The following is a 21,302-nucleotide window of genomic DNA, read 5'->3' on the forward strand; positions in this document are numbered from 1 at the left end:
CGAAGTAGGAATTGTACACCGCTATACAACAACAGGCGCTGACGTATTTCAGAACACATCTGCCGATTCGTACTGTTTTGTCGTTTTCAAAGACTTCCTGGCGAACTTGGTTAGCACATTCTCCCTCAAACTGAGATATTTACTGCAATTTCGCACCTTATGGTCATTACAGTAGATTAAAATGCTTAAGCAAGAATCTTTGTCACAACAGAACGGTGGTATGGAAAGAAGGCGGTATAAAAAAAAAAAAAAAGTAAATGAAAGGGAGCCAACAGCACGTGGTGTTCCCAGGTGGTCACCCATCCAAGTACTAACCACGCCCGATGTTGCTTAACTTCGGTGATCGGACGAGAACCGGTGTACTCAACATGGTATGGCCGTTGGCGCCCAGTTGATGTAGGCGCATGGCGGAATTCGCATTCGGTTCTTATCCCAACACACACAAAATCACACTTTTCGGTCGAAAGCAGCCGCATTCTTTTTTATTGACAATTTGTCACGTTGGCGCGAACGCAATCCTGAGTTCCAAAACTTATGAGCCGGAAGGACGCGCTTCGTGTATTTTTTTTTTTTTTTTTTTGTTGTGAGATTTATAAATTTGTTTATTAACATTACATCGTTACAAGCTAACAACTTTACAACATAAAACACGAACAGAATTGTAATTGTAAGCACTTCCTTCCGCAATCCGACGTGCCAGCAGAGCGACTGCCGAATTAGCGGGCGCGCCGCCGTGTGTGTGAGACGCGCAGCTTCTCGTTGCACCTCCTGTCATCCGCTTGGCGCGTGCAGCCTTCGACACTCGCGGAAGACGCATCTTGTCCCTGGTGTCCAGCGCAGGAGGGCTGGCGCGCGGCCGACCGGCGTATGGCCTGTGCGGGGTGTGGCAGAGTCTTGTTGGAGGGCGCCACTGCTGGCGATGTGAGCTTCCTCGCCTCGCCTCGCCTCGCTTCAGACGAGGTGTTTGCGTAATTTGCAGTGCATTAGCACCTTTCCTATCCCTGTCCCTGTCCCCGTCCCGACTTGTCCCGACTTTGCTCGACTGCCGCTCGCTGCCGCTCGGGTCGTGGCCCATATAACAGCGCAAGCACAAGAAACGTCTGCAGGAGATGACGAGACGAGACGAGACGACTAAGGAATAAATTTATAATTACATATCGAAGTAGGAATTGTACACCGCTATACAACAACAGGCGCTGACGTATTTCAGAACACATCTGCCGATTCGTACTGTTTTGTCGTTTTCAAAGACTTCCTGGCGAACTTGGTTAGCACATTCTCCCTCAAACTGAGATATTTACTGCAATTTCGCACCTTATGGTCATTACAGTAGATTAAAATGCTTAAGCAAGAATCTTTGTCACAACAGAACGGTGGTATGGAAAGAAGGCGGTATAAAAAAAAAAAAAAAGTAAATGAAAGGGAGAAAACAGCACGTGGTGTTCCCAGGTGGTCACCCATCCAAGTACTAACCACGCCCGATGTTGCTTAACTTCGGTGATCGGACGAGAACCGGTGTACTCAACATGGTATGGCCGTTGGCGCCCAGATGATGTAGGCGCATGGCGGAATTCGCATTCGGTTCTTATCCCAACACACACAAAATCACACTTTTCGGTCGAAAGCAGCCGCATTCTTTTTTATTGACAATTTGTCACGTTGGCGCGAACGCAATCCTGAGTTCCAAAACTTATGAGCCGGAAGGACGCGCTTCGTGTATTTTTTTTTTTTTTTGTTGTGAGATTTATAAATTTATTTATTAACATTACATCGTTACAAGCTAACAACTTTACAACATAAAACACGAACAGAATTGTAATTGTAAGCACTTCCTTCCGCAATCCGACGTGCCAGCAGAGCGACTGCCGAATTAGCGGGCGCGCCGCCGTGTGTGTGAGACGCGCAGCTTCTCGTTGCACCTCCTGTCATCCGCTTGGCGCGTGCAGCCTTCGACACTCGCGGAAGACGCATCTTGTCCCTGGTGTCCAGCGCAGGAGGGCTGGCGCGCGGCCGACCGGCGTATGGCCTGTGCGGGGTGTGGCAGAGTCTTGTTGGAGGGCGCCACTGCTGGCGATGTGAGCTTCCTCGCCTCGCCTCGCCTCGCTTCAGACGAGGTGTTTGCGTAATTTGCAGTGCATTAGCACCTTTCCTATCCCTGTCCCTGTCCCCGTCCCGACTTGTCCCGACTTTGCTCGACTGCCGCTCGCTGCCGCTCGGGTCGTGGCCCATATAACAGCGCAAGCACAAGAAACGTCTGCAGGAGATGACGAGACGAGACGAGACGACTAAGGAATAAATTTATAATTACATATCGAAGTAGGAATTGTACACCGCTATACAACAACAGGCGCTGACGTATTTCAGAACACATCTGCCGATTCGTACTGTTTTGTCGTTTTCAAAGACTTCCTGGCGAACTTGGTTAGCACATTCTCCCTCAAACTGAGATATTTACTGCAATTTCGCACCTTATGGTCATTACAGTAGATTAAAATGCTTAAGCAAGAATCTTTGTCACAACAGAACGGTGGTATGGAAAGAAGGCGGTATAAAAAAAAAAAAAAAGTAAATGAAAGGGAGAAAACAGCACGTGGTGTTCCCAGGTGGTCACCCATCCAAGTACTAACCACGCCCGATGTTGCTTAACTTCGGTGATCGGACGAGAACCGGTGTACTCAACATGGTATGGCCGTTGGCGCCCAGATGATGTAGGCGCATGGCGGAATTCGCATTCGGTTCTTATCCCAACACACACAAAATCACACTTTTCGGTCGAAAGCAGCCGCATTCTTTTTTATTGACAATTTGTCACGTTGGCGCGAACGCAATCCTGAGTTCCAAAACTTATGAGCCGGAAGGACGCGCTTCGTGTATTTTTTTTTTTTTTTGTTGTGAGATTTATAAATTTATTTATTAACATTACATCGTTACAAGCTAACAACTTTACAACATAAAACACGAACAGAATTGTAATTGTAAGCACTTCCTTCCGCAATCCGACGTGCCAGCAGAGCGACTGCCGAATTAGCGGGCGCGCCGCCGTGTGTGTGAGACGCGCAGCTTCTCGTTGCACCTCCTGTCATCCGCTTGGCGCGTGCAGCCTTCGACACTCGCGGAAGACGCATCTTGTCCCTGGTGTCCAGCGCAGGAGGGCTGGCGCGCGGCCGACCGGCGTATGGCCTGTGCGGGGTGTGGCAGAGTCTTGTTGGAGGGCGCCACTGCTGGCGATGTGAGCTTCCTCGCCTCGCCTCGCCTCGCTTCAGACGAGGTGTTTGCGTAATTTGCAGTGCATTAGCACCTTTCCTATCCCTGTCCCTGTCCCCGTCCCGACTTGTCCCGACTTTGCTCGACTGCCGCTCGCTGCCGCTCGGGTCGTGGCCCATATAACAGCGCAAGCACAAGAAACGTCTGCAGGAGATGACGAGACGAGACGAGACGACTAAGGAATAAATTTATAATTACATATCGAAGTAGGAATTGTACACCGCTATACAACAACAGGCGCTGACGTATTTCAGAACACATCTGCCGATTCGTACTGTTTTGTCGTTTTCAAAGACTTCCTGGCGAACTTGGTTAGCACATTCTCCCTCAAACTGAGATATTTACTGCAATTTCGCACCTTATGGTCATTACAGTAGATTAAAATGCTTAAGCAAGAATCTTTGTCACAACAGAACGGTGGTATGGAAAGAAGGCGGTATAAAAAAAAAAAAAAGTAAATGAAAGGGAGCCAACAGCACGTGGTGTTCCCAGGTGGTCACCCATCCAAGTATTAACCACGCTCGATGTTGCTTAACTTCGGTGATCGGACGAGAACCGGTGTACTCAACATGGTATGGCCGTTGGCGCCCAGATGATGTAGGCGCATGGCGGAATTCGCATTCGGTTCTTATCCCAACACACACAAAATCACACTTTTCGGTCGAAAGCAGCCGCATTCTTTTTTATTGACAATTTGTCACGTTGGCGCGAACGCAATCCTGAGTTCCAAAACTTATGAGCCGGAAGGACGCGCTTCGTGTATTTTTTTTTTTTTTTGTTGTGAGATTTATAAATTTATTTATTAACATTACATCGTTACAAGCTAACAACTTTACAACATAAAACACGAACAGAATTGTAATTGTAAGCACTTCCTTCCGCAATCCGACGTGCCAGCAGAGCGACTGCCGAATTAGCGGGCGCGCCGCCGTGTGTGTGAGACGCGCAGCTTCTCGTTGCACCTCCTGTCATCCGCTTGGCGCGTGCAGCCTTCGACACTCGCGGAAGACGCATCTTGTCCCTGGTGTCCAGCGCAGGAGGGCTGGCGCGCGGCCGACCGGCGTATGGCCTGTGCGGGGTGTGGCAGAGTCTTGTTGGAGGGCGCCACTGCTGGCGATGTGAGCTTCCTCGCCTCGCCTCGCCTCGCTTCAGACGAGGTGTTTGCGTAATTTGCAGTGCATTAGCACCTTTCCTATCCCTGTCCCTGTCCCCGTCCCGACTTGTCCCGACTTTGCTCGACTGCCGCTCGCTGCCGCTCGGGTCGTGGCCCATATAACAGCGCAAGCACAAGAAACGTCTGCAGGAGATGACGAGACGAGACGAGACGACTAAGGAATAAATTTATAATTACATATCGAAGTAGGAATTGTACACCGCTATACAACAACAGGCGCTGACGTATTTCAGAACACATCTGCCGATTCGTACTGTTTTGTCGTTTTCAAAGACTTCCTGGCGAACTTGGTTAGCACATTCTCCCTCAAACTGAGATATTTACTGCAATTTCGCACCTTATGGTCATTACAGTAGATTAAAATGCTTAAGCAAGAATCTTTGTCACAACAGAACGGTGGTATGGAAAGAAGGCGGTATAAAAAAAAAAAAAAAGTAAATGAAAGGGAGAAAACAGCACGTGGTGTTCCCAGGTGGTCACCCATCCAAGTACTAACCACGCCCGATGTTGCTTAACTTCGGTGATCGGACGAGAACCGGTGTACTCAACATGGTATGGCCGTTGGCGCCCAGATGATGTAGGCGCATGGCGGAATTCGCATTCGGTTCTTATCCCAACACACACAAAATCACACTTTTCGGTCGAAAGCAGCCGCATTCTTTTTTATTGACAATTTGTCACGTTGGCGCGAACGCAATCCTGAGTTCCAAAACTTATGAGCCGGAAGGACGCGCTTCGTGTATTTTTTTTTTTTTTTGTTGTGAGATTTATAAATTTATTTATTAACATTACATCGTTACAAGCTAACAACTTTACAACATAAAACACGAACAGAATTGTAATTGTAAGCACTTCCTTCCGCAATCCGACGTGCCAGCAGAGCGACTGCCGAATTAGCGGGCGCGCCGCCGTGTGTGTGAGACGCGCAGCTTCTCGTTGCACCTCCTGTCATCCGCTTGGCGCGTGCAGCCTTCGACACTCGCGGAAGACGCATCTTGTCCCTGGTGTCCAGCGCAGGAGGGCTGGCGCGCGGCCGACCGGCGTATGGCCTGTGCGGGGTGTGGCAGAGTCTTGTTGGAGGGCGCCACTGCTGGCGATGTGAGCTTCCTCGCCTCGCCTCGCCTCGCTTCAGACGAGGTGTTTGCGTAATTTGCAGTGCATTAGCACCTTTCCTATCCCTGTCCCTGTCCCCGTCCCGACTTGTCCCGACTTTGCTCGACTGCCGCTCGCTGCCGCTCGGGTCGTGGCCCATATAACAGCGCAAGCACAAGAAACGTCTGCAGGAGATGACGAGACGAGACGAGACGACTAAGGAATAAATTTATAATTACATATCGAAGTAGGAATTGTACACCGCTATACAACAACAGGCGCTGACGTATTTCAGAACACATCTGCCGATTCGTACTGTTTTGTCGTTTTCAAAGACTTCCTGGCGAACTTGGTTAGCACATTCTCCCTCAAACTGAGATATTTACTGCAATTTCGCACCTTATGGTCATTACAGTAGATTAAAATGCTTAAGCAAGAATCTTTGTCACAACAGAACGGTGGTATGGAAAGAAGGCGGTATAAAAAAAAAAAAAAGTAAATGAAAGGGAGCCAACAGCACGTGGTGTTCCCAGGTGGTCACCCATCCAAGTATTAACCACGCTCGATGTTGCTTAACTTCGGTGATCGGACGAGAACCGGTGTACTCAACATGGTATGGCCGTTGGCGCCCAGATGATGTAGGCGCATGGCGGAATTCGCATTCGGTTCTTATCCCAACACACACAAAATCACACTTTTCGGTCGAAAGCAGCCGCATTCTTTTTTATTGACAATTTGTCACGTTGGCGCGAACGCAATCCTGAGTTCCAAAACTTATGAGCCGGAAGGACGCGCTTCGTGTATTTTTTTTTTTTTTTTTTTTGTTGTGAGATTTATAAATTTATTTATTAACATTACATCGTTACAAGCTAACAACTTTACAACATAAAACACGAACAGAATTGTAATTGTAAGCACTTCCTTCCGCAATCCGACGTGCCAGCAGAGCGACTGCCGAATTAGCGGGCGCGCCGCCGTGTGTGTGAGACGCGCAGCTTCTCGTTGCACCTCCTGTCATCCGCTTGGCGCGTGCAGCCTTCGACACTCGCGGAAGACGCATCTTGTCCCTGGTGTCCAGCGCAGGAGGGCTGGCGCGCGGCCGACCGGCGTATGGCCTGTGCGGGGTGTGGCAGAGTCTTGTTGGAGGGCGCCACTGCTGGCGATGTGAGCTTCCTCGCCTCGCCTCGCCTCGCTTCAGACGAGGTGTTTGCGTAATTTGCAGTGCATTAGCACCTTTCCTATCCCTGTCCCTGTCCCCGTCCCGACTTGTCCCGACTTTGCTCGACTGCCGCTCGCTGCCGCTCGGGTCGTGGCCCATATAACAGCGCAAGCACAAGAAACGTCTGCAGGAGATGACGAGACGAGACGAGACGACTAAGGAATAAATTTATAATTACATATCGAAGTAGGAATTGTACACCGCTATACAACAACAGGCGCTGACGTATTTCAGAACACATCTGCCGATTCGTACTGTTTTGTCGTTTTCAAAGACTTCCTGGCGAACTTGGTTAGCACATTCTCCCTCAAACTGAGATATTTACTGCAATTTCGCACCTTATGGTCATTACAGTAGATTAAAATGCTTAAGCAAGAATCTTTGTCACAACAGAGCGGTGGTATGGAAAGAAGGCGGTATAAAAAAAAAAAAAGTAAATGAAAGGGAGCCAACAGCACGTGGTGTTCCCAGGTGGTCACCCATCCAAGTACTAACCACGCCCGATGTTGCTTAACTTCGGTGATCGGACGAGAACCGGTGTACTCAACATGGTATGGCCGTTGGCGCCCAGATGATGTAGGCGCATGGCGGAATTCGCATTCGGTTCTTATCCCAACACACACAAAATCACACTTTTCGGTCGAAAGCAGCCGCATTCTTTTTTATTGACAATTTGTCACGTTGGCGCGAACGCAATCCTGAGTTCCAAAACTTATGAGCCGGAAGGACGCGCTTCGTGTATTTTTTTTTTTTTTTTGTTGTGAGATTTATAAATTTATTTATTAACATTACATCGTTACAAGCTAACAACTTTACAACATAAAACACGAACAGAATTGTAATTGTAAGCACTTCCTTCCGCAATCCGACGTGCCAGCAGAGCGACTGCCGAATTAGCGGGCGCGCCGCCGTGTGTGTGAGACGCGCAGCTTCTCGTTGCACCTCCTGTCATCCGCTTGGCGCGTGCAGCCTTCGACACTCGCGGAAGACGCATCTTGTCCCTGGTGTCCAGCGCAGGAGGGCTGGCGCGCGGCCGACCGGCGTATGGCCTGTGCGGGGTGTGGCAGAGTCTTGTTGGAGGGCGCCACTGCTGGCGATGTGAGCTTCCTCGCCTCGCCTCGCCTCGCTTCAGACGAGGTGTTTGCGTAATTTGCAGTGCATTAGCACCTTTCCTATCCCTGTCCCTGTCCCCGTCCCGACTTGTCCCGACTTTGCTCGACTGCCGCTCGCTGCCGCTCGGGTCGTGGCCCATATAACAGCGCAAGCACAAGAAACGTCTGCAGGAGATGACGAGACGAGACGAGACGACTAAGGAATAAATTTATAATTACATATCGAAGTAGGAATTGTACACCGCTATACAACAACAGGCGCTGACGTATTTCAGAACACATCTGCCGATTCGTACTGTTTTGTCGTTTTCAAAGACTTCCTGGCGAACTTGGTTAGCACATTCTCCCTCAAACTGAGATATTTACTGCAATTTCGCACCTTATGGTCATTACAGTAGATTAAAATGCTTAAGCAAGAATCTTTGTCACAACAGAACGGTGGTATGGAAAGAAGGCGGTATAAAAAAAAAAAAAGTAAATGAAAGGGAGCCAACAGCACGTGGTGTTCCCAGGTGGTCACCCATCCAAGTACTAACCACGCCCGATGTTGCTTAACTTCGGTGATCGGACGAGAACCGGTGTACTCAACATGGTATGGCCGTTGGCGCCCAGATGATGTAGGCGCATGGCGGAATTCGCATTCGGTTCTTATCCCAACACACACAAAATCACACTTTTCGGTCGAAAGCAGCCGCATTCTTTTTTATTGACAATTTGTCACGTTGGCGCGAACGCAATCCTGAGTTCCAAAACTTATGAGCCGGAAGGACGCGCTTCGTGTATTTTTTTTTTTTTTTGTTGTGAGATTTATAAATTTATTTATTAACATTACATCGTTACAAGCTAACAACTTTACAACATAAAACACGAACAGAATTGTAATTGTAAGCACTTCCTTCCGCAATCCGACGTGCCAGCAGAGCGACTGCCGAATTAGCGGGCGCGCCGCCGTGTGTGTGAGACGCGCAGCTTCTCGTTGCACCTCCTGTCATCCGCTTGGCGCGTGCAGCCTTCGACACTCGCGGAAGACGCATCTTGTCCCTGGTGTCCAGCGCAGGAGGGCTGGCGCGCGGCCGACCGGCGTATGGCCTGTGCGGGGTGTGGCAGAGTCTTGTTGGAGGGCGCCACTGCTGGCGATGTGAGCTTCCTCGCCTCGCCTCGCCTCGCTTCAGACGAGGTGTTTGCGTAATTTGCAGTGCATTAGCACCTTTCCTATCCCTGTCCCTGTCCCTGTCCCCGTCCCGACTTGTCCCGACTTTGCTCGACTGCCGCTCGCTGCCGCTCGGGTCGTGGCCCATATAACAGCGCAAGCACAAGAAACGTCTGCAGGAGATGACGAGACGAGACGAGACGACTAAGGAATAAATTTATAATTACATATCGAAGTAGGAATTGTACACCGCTATACAACAACAGGCGCTGACGTATTTCAGAACACATCTGCCGATTCGTACTGTTTTGTCGTTTTCAAAGACTTCCTGGCGAACTTGGTTAGCACATTCTCCCTCAAACTGAGATATTTACTGCAATTTCGCACCTTATGGTCATTACAGTAGATTAAAATGCTTAAGCAAGAATCTTTGTCACAACAGAACGGTGGTATGGAAAGAAGGCGGTATAAAAAAAAAAAAAAAGTAAATGAAAGGGAGAAAACAGCACGTGGTGTTCCCAGGTGGTCACCCATCCAAGTACTAACCACGCCCGATGTTGCTTAACTTCGGTGATCGGACGAGAACCGGTGTACTCAACATGGTATGGCCGTTGGCGCCCAGATGATGTAGGCGCATGGCGGAATTCGCATTCGGTTCTTATCCCAACACACACAAAATCACACTTTTCGGTCGAAAGCAGCCGCATTCTTTTTTATTGACAATTTGTCACGTTGGCGCGAACGCAATCCTGAGTTCCAAAACTTATGAGCCGGAAGGACGCGCTTCGTGTATTTTTTTTTTTTTTTGTTGTGAGATTTATAAATTTATTTATTAACATTACATCGTTACAAGCTAACAACTTTACAACATAAAACACGAACAGAATTGTAATTGTAAGCACTTCCTTCCGCAATCCGACGTGCCAGCAGAGCGACTGCCGAATTAGCGGGCGCGCCGCCGTGTGTGTGAGACGCGCAGCTTCTCGTTGCACCTCCTGTCATCCGCTTGGCGCGTGCAGCCTTCGACACTCGCGGAAGACGCATCTTGTCCCTGGTGTCCAGCGCAGGAGGGCTGGCGCGCGGCCGACCGGCGTATGGCCTGTGCGGGGTGTGGCAGAGTCTTGTTGGAGGGCGCCACTGCTGGCGATGTGAGCTTCCTCGCCTCGCCTCGCCTCGCTTCAGACGAGGTGTTTGCGTAATTTGCAGTGCATTAGCACCTTTCCTATCCCTGTCCCTGTCCCTGTCCCCGTCCCGACTTGTCCCGACTTTGCTCGACTGCCGCTCGCTGCCGCTCGGGTCGTGGCCCATATAACAGCGCAAGCACAAGAAACGTCTGCAGGAGATGACGAGACGAGACGAGACGACTAAGGAATAAATTTATAATTACATATCGAAGTAGGAATTGTACACCGCTATACAACAACAGGCGCTGACGTATTTCAGAACACATCTGCCGATTCGTACTGTTTTGTCGTTTTCAAAGACTTCCTGGCGAACTTGGTTAGCACATTCTCCCTCAAACTGAGATATTTACTGCAATTTCGCACCTTATGGTCATTACAGTAGATTAAAATGCTTAAGCAAGAATCTTTGTCACAACAGAACGGTGGTATGGAAAGAAGGCGGTATAAAAAAAAAAAAAAAGTAAATGAAAGGGAGAAAACAGCACGTGGTGTTCCCAGGTGGTCACCCATCCAAGTACTAACCACGCCCGATGTTGCTTAACTTCGGTGATCGGACGAGAACCGGTGTACTCAACATGGTATGGCCGTTGGCGCCCAGATGATGTAGGCGCATGGCGGAATTCGCATTCGGTTCTTATCCCAACACACACAAAATCACACTTTTCGGTCGAAAGCAGCCGCATTCTTTTTTATTGACAATTTGTCACGTTGGCGCGAACGCAATCCTGAGTTCCAAAACTTATGAGCCGGAAGGACGCGCTTCGTGTATTTTTTTTTTTTTTTGTTGTGAGATTTATAAATTTATTTATTAACATTACATCGTTACAAGCTAACAACTTTACAACATAAAACACGAACAGAATTGTAATTGTAAGCACTTCCTTCCGCAATCCGACGTGCCAGCAGAGCGACTGCCGAATTAGCGGGCGCGCCGCCGTGTGTGTGAGACGCGCAGCTTCTCGTTGCACCTCCTGTCATCCGCTTGGCGCGTGCAGCCTTCGACACTCGCGGAAGACGCATCTTGTCCCTGGTGTCCAGCGCAGGAGGGCTGGCGCGCGGCCGACCGGCGTATGGCCTGTGCGGGGTGTGGCAGAGTCTTGTTGGAGGGCGCCACTGCTGGCGATGTGAGCTTCCTCGCCTCGCCTCGCCTCGCTTCAGACGAGGTGTTTGCGTAATTTGCAGTGCATTAGCACCTTTCCTATCCCTGTCCCTGTCCCCGTCCCGACTTGTCCCGACTTTGCTCGACTGCCGCTCGCTGCCGCTCGGGTCGTGGCCCATATAACAGCGCAAGCACAAGAAACGTCTGCAGGAGATGACGAGACGAGACGAGACGACTAAGGAATAAATTTATAATTACATATCGAAGTAGGAATTGTACACCGCTATACAACAACAGGCGCTGACGTATTTCAGAACACATCTGCCGATTCGTACTGTTTTGTCGTTTTCAAAGACTTCCTGGCGAACTTGGTTAGCACATTCTCCCTCAAACTGAGATATTTACTGCAATTTCGCACCTTATGGTCATTACAGTAGATTAAAATGCTTAAGCAAGAATCTTTGTCACAACAGAACGGTGGTATGGAAAGAAGGCGGTATAAAAAAAAAAAAAGTAAATGAAAGGGAGCCAACAGCACGTGGTGTTCCCAGGTGGTCACCCATCCAAGTACTAACCACGCCCGATGTTGCTTAACTTCGGTGATCGGACGAGAACCGGTGTACTCAACATGGTATGGCCGTTGGCGCCCAGATGATGTAGGCGCATGGCGGAATTCGCATTCGGTTCTTATCCCAACACACACAAAATCACACTTTTCGGTCGAAAGCAGCCGCATTCTTTTTTATTGACAATTTGTCACGTTGGCGCGAACGCAATCCTGAGTTCCAAAACTTATGAGCCGGAAGGACGCGCTTCGTGTATTTTTTTTTTTTTTTGTTGTGAGATTTATAAATTTATTTATTAACATTACATCGTTACAAGCTAACAACTTTACAACATAAAACACGAACAGAATTGTAATTGTAAGCACTTCCTTCCGCAATCCGACGTGCCAGCAGAGCGACTGCCGAATTAGCGGGCGCGCCGCCGTGTGTGTGAGACGCGCAGCTTCTCGTTGCACCTCCTGTCATCCGCTTGGCGCGTGCAGCCTTCGACACTCGCGGAAGACGCATCTTGTCCCTGGTGTCCAGCGCAGGAGGGCTGGCGCGCGGCCGACCGGCGTATGGCCTGTGCGGGGTGTGGCAGAGTCTTGTTGGAGGGCGCCACTGCTGGCGATGTGAGCTTCCTCGCCTCGCCTCGCCTCGCTTCAGACGAGGTGTTTGCGTAATTTGCAGTGCATTAGCACCTTTCCTATCCCTGTCCCTGTCCCCGTCCCGACTTGTCCCGACTTTGCTCGACTGCCGCTCGCTGCCGCTCGGGTCGTGGCCCATATAACAGCGCAAGCACAAGAAACGTCTGCAGGAGATGACGAGACGAGACGAGACGACTAAGGAATAAATTTATAATTACATATCGAAGTAGGAATTGTACACCGCTATACAACAACAGGCGCTGACGTATTTCAGAACACATCTGCCGATTCGTACTGTTTTGTCGTTTTCAAAGACTTCCTGGCGAACTTGGTTAGCACATTCTCCCTCAAACTGAGATATTTACTGCAATTTCGCACCTTATGGTCATTACAGTAGATTAAAATGCTTAAGCAAGAATCTTTGTCACAACAGAACGGTGGTATGGAAAGAAGGCGGTATAAAAAAAAAAAAAAAGTAAATGAAAGGGAGAAAACAGCACGTGGTGTTCCCAGGTGGTCACCCATCCAAGTACTAACCACGCCCGATGTTGCTTAACTTCGGTGATCGGACGAGAACCGGTGTACTCAACATGGTATGGCCGTTGGCGCCCAGATGATGTAGGCGCATGGCGGAATTCGCATTCGGTTCTTATCCCAACACACACAAAATCACACTTTTCGGTCGAAAGCAGCCGCATTCTTTTTTATTGACAATTTGTCACGTTGGCGCGAACGCAATCCTGAGTTCCAAAACTTATGAGCCGGAAGGACGCGCTTCGTGTATTTTTTTTTTTTTTTGTTGTGAGATTTATAAATTTATTTATTAACATTACATCGTTACAAGCTAACAACTTTACAACATAAAACACGAACAGAATTGTAATTGTAAGCACTTCCTTCCGCAATCCGACGTGCCAGCAGAGCGACTGCCGAATTAGCGGGCGCGCCGCCGTGTGTGTGAGACGCGCAGCTTCTCGTTGCACCTCCTGTCATCCGCTTGGCGCGTGCAGCCTTCGACACTCGCGGAAGACGCATCTTGTCCCTGGTGTCCAGCGCAGGAGGGCTGGCGCGCGGCCGACCGGCGTATGGCCTGTGCGGGGTGTGGCAGAGTCTTGTTGGAGGGCGCCACTGCTGGCGATGTGAGCTTCCTCGCCTCGCCTCGCCTCGCTTCAGACGAGGTGTTTGCGTAATTTGCAGTGCATTAGCACCTTTCCTATCCCTGTCCCTGTCCCCGTCCCGACTTGTCCCGACTTTGCTCGACTGCCGCTCGCTGCCGCTCGGGTCGTGGCCCATATAACAGCGCAAGCACAAGAAACGTCTGCAGGAGATGACGAGACGAGACGAGACGACTAAGGAATAAATTTATAATTACATATCGAAGTAGGAATTGTACACCGCTATACAACAACAGGCGCTGACGTATTTCAGAACACATCTGCCGATTCGTACTGTTTTGTCGTTTTCAAAGACTTCCTGGCGAACTTGGTTAGCACATTCTCCCTCAAACTGAGATATTTACTGCAATTTCGCACCTTATGGTCATTACAGTAGATTAAAATGCTTAAGCAAGAATCTTTGTCACAACAGAACGGTGGTATGGAAAGAAGGCGGTATAAAAAAAAAAAAAAGTAAATGAAAGGGAGCCAACAGCACGTGGTGTTCCCAGGTGGTCACCCATCCAAGTATTAACCACGCTCGATGTTGCTTAACTTCGGTGATCGGACGAGAACCGGTGTACTCAACATGGTATGGCCGTTGGCGCCCAGATGATGTAGGCGCATGGCGGAATTCGCATTCGGTTCTTATCCCAACACACACAAAATCACACTTTTCGGTCGAAAGCAGCCGCATTCTTTTTTATTGACAATTTGTCACGTTGGCGCGAACGCAATCCTGAGTTCCAAAACTTATGAGCCGGAAGGACGCGCTTCGTGTATTTTTTTTTTTTTTTTTTTTGTTGTGAGATTTATAAATTTATTTATTAACATTACATCGTTACAAGCTAACAACTTTACAACATAAAACACGAACAGAATTGTAATTGTAAGCACTTCCTTCCGCAATCCGACGTGCCAGCAGAGCGACTGCCGAATTAGCGGGCGCGCCGCCGTGTGTGTGAGACGCGCAGCTTCTCGTTGCACCTCCTGTCATCCGCTTGGCGCGTGCAGCCTTCGACACTCGCGGAAGACGCATCTTGTCCCTGGTGTCCAGCGCAGGAGGGCTGGCGCGCGGCCGACCGGCGTATGGCCTGTGCGGGGTGTGGCAGAGTCTTGCTGGAGGGCGCCACTGCTGGCGATGTGAGCTTCCTCGCCTCGCCTCGCCTCGCTTCAGACGAGGTGTTTGCGTAATTTGCAGTGCATTAGCACCTTTCCTATCCCTGTCCCTGTCCCCGTCCCGACTTGTCCCGACTTTGCTCGACTGCCGCTCGCTGCCGCTCGGGTCGTGGCCCATATAACAGCGCAAGCACAAGAAACGTCTGCAGGAGATGACGAGACGAGACGAGACGACTAAGGAATAAATTTATAATTACATATCGAAGTAGGAATTGTACACCGCTATACAACAACAGGCGCTGACGTATTTCAGAACACATCTGCCGATTCGTACTGTTTTGTCGTTTTCAAAGACTTCCTGGCGAACTTGGTTAGCACATTCTCCCTCAAACTGAGATATTTACTGCAATTTCGCACCTTATGGTCATTACAGTAGATTAAAATGCTTAAGCAAGAATCTTTGTCACAACAGAACGGTGGTATGGAAAGAAGGCGGTATAAAAAAAAAAAAAGTAAATGAAAGGGAGCCAACAGCACGTGGTGTTCCCAGGTGGTCACCCATCCAAGTACTAACCACGCCCGATGTTGCTTAACTTCGGTGATCGGACGAGAACCGGTGTACTCAACATGGTATGGCCGTTGGCGCCCAGATGATGTAGGCGCATGGCGGAATTCGCATTCGGTTCTTATCCCAACACACACAAAATCACACTTTTCGGTCGAAAGCAGCCGCATTCTTTTTTATTGACAATTTGTCACGTTGGCGCGAACGCAATCCTGAGTTCCAAAACTTATGAGCCGGAAGGACGCGCTTCGTGTATTTTTTTTTTTTTTTTTTTGTTGTGAGATTTATAAATTTATTTATTAACATTACATCGTTACAAGCTAACAACTTTACAACATAAAACACGAACAGAATTGTAATTGTAAGCACTTCCTTCCGCAATCCGACGTGCCAGCAGAGCGACTGCCGAATTAGCGGGCGCGCCGCCGTGTGTGTGAGACGCGCAGCTTCTCGTTGCACCTCCTGTCATCCGCTTGGCGCGTGCAGCCTTCGACACTCGCGGAAGACGCATCTTGTCCCTGGTGTCCAGCGCAGGAGGGCTGGCGCGCGGCCGACCGGCGTATGGCCTGTGCGGGGTGTGGCAGAGTCTTGTTGGAGGGCGCCACTGCTGGCGATGTGAGCTTCCTCGCCTCGCCTCGCCTCGCTTCAGACGAGGTGTTTGCGTAATTTGCAGTGCATTAGCACCTTTCCTATCCCTGTCCCTGTCCCCGTCCCGACTTGTCCCGACTTTGCTCGACTGCCGCTCGCTGCCGCTCGGGTCGTGGCCCATATAACAGCGCAAGCACAAGAAACGTCTGCAGGAGATGACGAGACGAGACGAGACGACTAAGGAATAAATTTATAATTACATATCGAAGTAGGAATTGTACACCGCTATACAACAACAGGCGCTGACGTATTTCAGAACACATCTGCCGATTCGTACTGTTTTGTCGTTTTCAAAGACTTCCTGGCGAACTTGGTTAGCACATTCTCCCTCAAACTGAGATATTTACTGCAATTTCGCACCTTATGGTCATTACAGTAGATTAAAATGCTTAAGCAAGAATCTTTGTCACAACAGAACGGTGGTATGGAAAGAAGGCGGTATAAAAAAAAAAAAAGTAAATGAAAGGGAGCCAACAGCACGTGGTGTTCCCAGGTGGTCACCCATCCAAGTACAAACCACGCCCGATGTTGCTTAACTTCGGTGATCGGACGAGAACCGGTGTACTCAACATGGTATGGCCGTTGGCGCCCAGATGATGTAGGCGCATGGCGGAATTCGCATTCGGTTCTTATCCCAACACACACAAAATCACACTTTTCGGTCGAAAGCAGCCGCATTCTTTTTTATTGACAATTTGTCACGTTGGCGCGAACGCAATCCTGAGTTCCAAAACTTATGAGCCGGAAGGACGCGCTTCGTGTATTTTTTTTTTTTTTTGTTGTGAGATTTATAAATTTATTTATTAACATTACATCGTTACAAGCTAACAACTTTACAACATAAAACACGAACAGAATTGTAATTGTAAGCACTTCCTTCCGCAATCCGACGTGCCAGCAGAGCGACTGCCGAATTAGCGGGCGCGCCGCCGTGTGTGTGAGACGCGCAGCTTCTCGTTGCACCTTCTGTCATCCGCTTGGCGCGTGCAGCCTTCGACACTCGCGGAAGACGCATCTTGTCCCTGGTGTCCAGCGCAGGAGGGCTGGCGCGCGGCCGACCGGCGTATGGCCTGTGCGGGGTGTGGCAGAGTCTTGTTGGAGGGCGCCACTGCTGGCGATGTGAGCTTCCTCGCCTCGCCTCGCCTCGCTTCAGACGAGGTGTTTGCGTAATTTGCAGTGCATTAGCACCTTTCCTATCCCTGTCCCTGTCCCCGTCCCGACTTGTCCCGACTTTGCTCGACTGCCGCTCGCTGCCGCTCGGGTCGTGGCCCATATAACAGCGCAAGCACAAGAAACGTCTGCAGGAGATGACGAGACGAGACGAGACGACTAAGGAATAAATTTATAATTACATATCGAAGTAGGAATTGTACACCGCTATACAACAACAGGCGCTGACGTATTTCAGAACACATCTGCCGATTCGTACTGTTTTGTCGTTTTCAAAGACTTCCTGGCGAACTTGGTTAGCACATTCTCCCTCAAACTGAGATATTTACTGCAATTTCGCACCTTATGGTCATTACAGTAGATTAAAATGCTTAAGCAAGAATCTTTGTCACAACAGAACGGTGGTATGGAAAGAAGGCGGTATAAAAAAAAAAAAAAAGTAAATGAAAGGGAGCCAACAGCACGTGGTGTTCCCAGGTGGTCACCCATCCAAGTACTAACCACGCCCGATGTTGCTTAACTTCGGTGATCGGACGAGAACCGGTGTACTCAACATGGTATGGCCGTTGGCGCCCAGATGATGTAGGCGCATGGCGGAATTCGCATTCGGTTCTTATCCCAACACACACAAAATCACACTTTTCGGTCGAAAGCAGCCGCATTCTTTTTTATTGACAATTTGTCACGTTGGCGCGAACGCAATCCTGAGTTCCAAAACTTATGAGCCGGAAGGACGCGCTTCGTGTATTTTTTTTTTTTTTTTTGTTGTGAGATTTATAAATTTATTTATTAACATTACATCGTTACAAGCTAACAACTTTACAACATAAAACACGAACAGAATTGTAATTGTAAGCACTTCCTTCCGCAATCCGACGTGCCAGCAGAGCGACTGCCGAATTAGCGGGCGCGCCGCCGTGTGTGTGAGACGCGCAGCTTCTCGTTGCACCTCCTGTCATCCGCTTGGCGCGTGCAGCCTTCGACACTCGCGGAAGACGCATCTTGTCCCTGGTGTCCAGCGCAGGAGGGCTGGCGCGCGGCCGACCGGCGTATGGCCTGTGCGGGGTGTGGCAGAGTCTTGTTGGAGGGCGCCACTGCTGGCGATGTGAGCTTCCTCGCCTCGCCTCGCCTCGCTTCAGACGAGGTGTTTGCGTAATTTGCAGTGCATTAGCACCTTTCCTATCCCTGTCCCTGTCCCCGTCCCGACTTGTCCCGACTTTGCTCGACTGCCGCTCGCTGCCGCTCGGGTCGTGGCCCATATAACAGCGCAAGCACAAGAAACGTCTGCAGGAGATGACGAGACGAGACGAGACGACTAAGGAATAAATTTATAATTACATATCGAAGTAGGAATTGTACACCGCTATACAACAACAGGCGCTGACGTATTTCAGAACACATCTGCCGATTCGTACTGTTTTGTCGTTTTCAAAGACTTCCTGGCGAACTTGGTTAGCACATTCTCCCTCAAACTGAGATATTTACTGCAATTTCGCACCTTATGGTCATTACAGTAGATTAAAATGCTTAAGCAAGAATCTTTGTCACAACAGAACGGTGGTATGGAAAGAAGGCGGTATAAAAAAAAAAAAAAAGTAAATGAAAGGGAGCCAACAGCACGTGGTGTTCCCAGGTGGTCACCCATCCAAGTACTAACCACGCCCGATGTTGCTTAACTTCGGTGATCGGACGAGAACCGGTGTACTCAACATGGTATGGCCGTTGGCGCCCAGATGATGTAGGCGCATGGCGGAATTCGCATTCGGTTCTTATCCCAACACACACAAAATCACACTTTTCGGTCGAAAGCAGCCGCATTCTTTTTTATTGACAATTTGTCACGTTGGCGCGAACGCAATCCTGAGTTCCAAAACTTATGAGCCGGAAGGACGCGCTTCGTGTATTTTTTTTTTTTTTGTTGTGAGATTTATAAATTTATTTATTAACATTACATCGTTACAAGCTAACAACTTTACAACATAAAACACGAACAGAATTGTAATTGTAAGCACTTCCTTCCGCAATCCGACGTGCCAGCAGAGCGACTGCCGAATTAGCGGGCGCGCCGCCGTGTGTGTGAGACGCGCAGCTTCTCGTTGCACCTCCTGTCATCCGCTTGGCGCGTGCAGCCTTCGACACTCGCGGAAGACGCATCTTGTCCCTGGTGTCCAGCGCAGGAGGGCTGGCGCGCGGCCGACCGGCGTATGGCCTGTGCGGGGTGTGGCAGAGTCTTGTTGGAGGGCGCCACTGCTGGCGATGTGAGCTTCCTCGCCTCGCCTCGCCTCGCTTCAGACGAGGTGTTTGCGTAATTTGCAGTGCATTAGCACCTTTCCTATCCCTGTCCCTGTCCCCGTCCCGACTTGTCCCGACTTTGCTCGACTGCCGCTCGCTGCCGCTCGGGTCGTGGCCCATATAACAGCGCAAGCACAAGAAACGTCTGCAGGAGATGACGAGACGAGACGAGACGACTAAGGAATAAATTTATAATTACATATCGAAGTAGGAATTGTACACCGCTATACAACAACAGGCGCTGACGTATTTCAGAACACATCTGCCGATTCGTACTGTTTTGTCGTTTTCAAAGACTTCCTGGCGAACTTGGTTAGCACATTCTCCCTCAAACTGAGATATTTACTGCAATTTCGCACCTTATGGTCATTACAGTAGATTAAAATGCTTAAGCAAGAATCTTTGTCACAACAGAACGGTGGTATGGAAAGAAGGCGGTATAAAAAAAAAAAAAAAGTAAATGAAAGGGAGCCAACAGCACGTGGTGTTCCCAGGTGGTCACCCATCCAAGTACTAACCACGCCCGATGTTGCTTAACTTCGGTGATCGGACGAGAACCGGTGTACTCAACATGGTATGGCCGTTGGCGCCCAGATGATGTAGGCGCATGGCGGAATTCGCATTCGGTTCTTATCCCAACACACACAAAATCACACTTTTCGGTCGAAAGCAGCCGCATTCTTTTTTATTGACAATTTGTCACGTTGGCGCGAACGCAATCCTGAGTTCCAAAACTTATGAGCCGGAAGGACGCGCTTCGTGTATTTTTTTTTTTTTTTTGTTGTGAGATTTATAAATTTATTTATTAACATTACATCGTTACAAGCTAACAACTTTGCAACATAAAACACGAACAGAATTGTAATTGTAAGCACTTCCTTCCGCAATCCGACGTGCCAGCAGAGCGACTGCCGAATTAGCGGGCGCGCCGCCGTGTGTGTGAGACGCGCAGCTTCTCGTTGCACCTCCTGTCATCCGCTTGGCGCGTGCAGCCTTCGACACTCGCGGAAGACGCATCTTGTCCCTGGTGTCCAGCGCAGGAGGGCTGGCGCGCGGCCGACCGGCGTATGGCCTGTGCGGGGTGTGGCAGAGTCTTGTTGGAGGGCGCCACTGCTGGCGATGTGAGCTTCCTCGCCTCGCCTCGCCTCGCTTCAGACGAGGTGTTTGCGTAATTTGCAGTGCATTAGCACCTTTCCTATCCCTGTCCCTGTCCCCGTCCCGACTTGTCCCGACTTTGCTCGACTGCCGCTCGCTGCCGCTCGGGTCGTGGCCCATATAACAGCGCAAGCACAAGAAACGTCTGCAGGAGATGACGAGACGAGACGAGACGACTAAGGAATAAATTTATAATTACATATCGAAGTAGGAATTGTACACCGCTATACAACAACAGGCGCTGACGTATTTCAGAACACATCTGCCGATTCGTACTGTTTTGTCGTTTTCAAAGACTTCCTGGCGAACTTGGTTAGCACATTCTCCCTCAAACTGAGATATTTACTGCAATTTCGCACCTTATGGTCATTACAGTAGATTAAAATGCTTAAGCAAGAATCTTTGTCACAACAGAACGGTGGTATGGAAAGAAGGCGGTATAAAAAAAAAAAAAAAGTAAATGAAAGGGAGCCAACAGCACGTGGTGTTCCCAGGTGGTCACCCATCCAAGTACTAACCACGCCCGATGTTGCTTAACTTCGGTGATCGGACGAGAACCGGTGTACTCAACATGGTATGGCCGTTGGCGCCCAGATGATGTAGGCGCATGGCGGAATTCGCATTCGGTTCTTATCCCAACACACACAAAATCACACTTTTCGGTCGAAAGCAGCCGCATTCTTTTTTATTGACAATTTGTCACGTTGGCGCGA

At 49.4% G+C, this 21,302-nt stretch overlaps 19 non-coding genes across 19 annotated transcripts; all 19 read right to left on the reverse strand.

Annotated features, from left to right (window-relative positions):
* Positions 1–266: 266 nt before the first annotated feature.
* On the reverse strand, positions 267–385 carry LOC124581379. The gene has a single exon (XR_006973416.1). It is a non-coding gene; the product is annotated as a 5S ribosomal RNA (ribosomal RNA).
* A 1,039-nt stretch (positions 386–1,424) lies between these two features.
* On the reverse strand, positions 1,425–1,543 carry LOC124581373. Its single transcript, XR_006973410.1, has one exon. It is a non-coding gene; the product is annotated as a 5S ribosomal RNA (ribosomal RNA).
* Positions 1,544–2,578: 1,035 nt separating this feature from the next.
* On the reverse strand, positions 2,579–2,697 carry LOC124581374. Its single transcript, XR_006973411.1, has one exon. It is a non-coding gene; the product is annotated as a 5S ribosomal RNA (ribosomal RNA).
* A 1,034-nt stretch (positions 2,698–3,731) lies between these two features.
* On the reverse strand, positions 3,732–3,850 carry LOC124581390. The gene has a single exon (XR_006973426.1). It is a non-coding gene; the product is annotated as a 5S ribosomal RNA (ribosomal RNA).
* Positions 3,851–4,885: 1,035 nt separating this feature from the next.
* On the reverse strand, positions 4,886–5,004 carry LOC124581375. The gene has a single exon (XR_006973412.1). It is a non-coding gene; the product is annotated as a 5S ribosomal RNA (ribosomal RNA).
* A 1,034-nt stretch (positions 5,005–6,038) lies between these two features.
* LOC124581392 lies at positions 6,039–6,157 on the reverse strand. Its single transcript, XR_006973428.1, has one exon. It is a non-coding gene; the product is annotated as a 5S ribosomal RNA (ribosomal RNA).
* Positions 6,158–7,195: 1,038 nt separating this feature from the next.
* LOC124581391 lies at positions 7,196–7,314 on the reverse strand. The gene has a single exon (XR_006973427.1). It is a non-coding gene; the product is annotated as a 5S ribosomal RNA (ribosomal RNA).
* Positions 7,315–8,348: 1,034 nt separating this feature from the next.
* On the reverse strand, positions 8,349–8,467 carry LOC124581396. Its single transcript, XR_006973430.1, has one exon. It is a non-coding gene; the product is annotated as a 5S ribosomal RNA (ribosomal RNA).
* A 1,041-nt stretch (positions 8,468–9,508) lies between these two features.
* Positions 9,509–9,627, reverse strand: LOC124581376. Its single transcript, XR_006973413.1, has one exon. It is a non-coding gene; the product is annotated as a 5S ribosomal RNA (ribosomal RNA).
* Positions 9,628–10,668: 1,041 nt separating this feature from the next.
* Positions 10,669–10,787, reverse strand: LOC124581377. The gene has a single exon (XR_006973414.1). It is a non-coding gene; the product is annotated as a 5S ribosomal RNA (ribosomal RNA).
* A 1,033-nt stretch (positions 10,788–11,820) lies between these two features.
* Positions 11,821–11,939, reverse strand: LOC124581397. The gene has a single exon (XR_006973431.1). It is a non-coding gene; the product is annotated as a 5S ribosomal RNA (ribosomal RNA).
* Positions 11,940–12,974: 1,035 nt separating this feature from the next.
* LOC124581378 lies at positions 12,975–13,093 on the reverse strand. Its single transcript, XR_006973415.1, has one exon. It is a non-coding gene; the product is annotated as a 5S ribosomal RNA (ribosomal RNA).
* Positions 13,094–14,127: 1,034 nt separating this feature from the next.
* On the reverse strand, positions 14,128–14,246 carry LOC124581393. Its single transcript, XR_006973429.1, has one exon. It is a non-coding gene; the product is annotated as a 5S ribosomal RNA (ribosomal RNA).
* A 1,038-nt stretch (positions 14,247–15,284) lies between these two features.
* On the reverse strand, positions 15,285–15,403 carry LOC124581398. The gene has a single exon (XR_006973432.1). It is a non-coding gene; the product is annotated as a 5S ribosomal RNA (ribosomal RNA).
* A 1,037-nt stretch (positions 15,404–16,440) lies between these two features.
* On the reverse strand, positions 16,441–16,559 carry LOC124581363. Its single transcript, XR_006973401.1, has one exon. It is a non-coding gene; the product is annotated as a 5S ribosomal RNA (ribosomal RNA).
* A 1,035-nt stretch (positions 16,560–17,594) lies between these two features.
* On the reverse strand, positions 17,595–17,713 carry LOC124581400. Its single transcript, XR_006973434.1, has one exon. It is a non-coding gene; the product is annotated as a 5S ribosomal RNA (ribosomal RNA).
* Positions 17,714–18,750: 1,037 nt separating this feature from the next.
* Positions 18,751–18,869, reverse strand: LOC124581401. The gene has a single exon (XR_006973435.1). It is a non-coding gene; the product is annotated as a 5S ribosomal RNA (ribosomal RNA).
* A 1,034-nt stretch (positions 18,870–19,903) lies between these two features.
* On the reverse strand, positions 19,904–20,022 carry LOC124581402. Its single transcript, XR_006973436.1, has one exon. It is a non-coding gene; the product is annotated as a 5S ribosomal RNA (ribosomal RNA).
* Positions 20,023–21,058: 1,036 nt separating this feature from the next.
* Positions 21,059–21,177, reverse strand: LOC124581403. The gene has a single exon (XR_006973437.1). It is a non-coding gene; the product is annotated as a 5S ribosomal RNA (ribosomal RNA).
* Between the last annotated feature and the right edge of the window lie 125 nt (positions 21,178–21,302).

This window comes from Schistocerca americana, unplaced genomic scaffold (assembly GCF_021461395.2).
Source record: "Schistocerca americana isolate TAMUIC-IGC-003095 unplaced genomic scaffold, iqSchAmer2.1 HiC_scaffold_367, whole genome shotgun sequence".
In the NCBI taxonomy this organism is placed as follows: domain Eukaryota; kingdom Metazoa; phylum Arthropoda; class Insecta; order Orthoptera; family Acrididae; genus Schistocerca; species Schistocerca americana.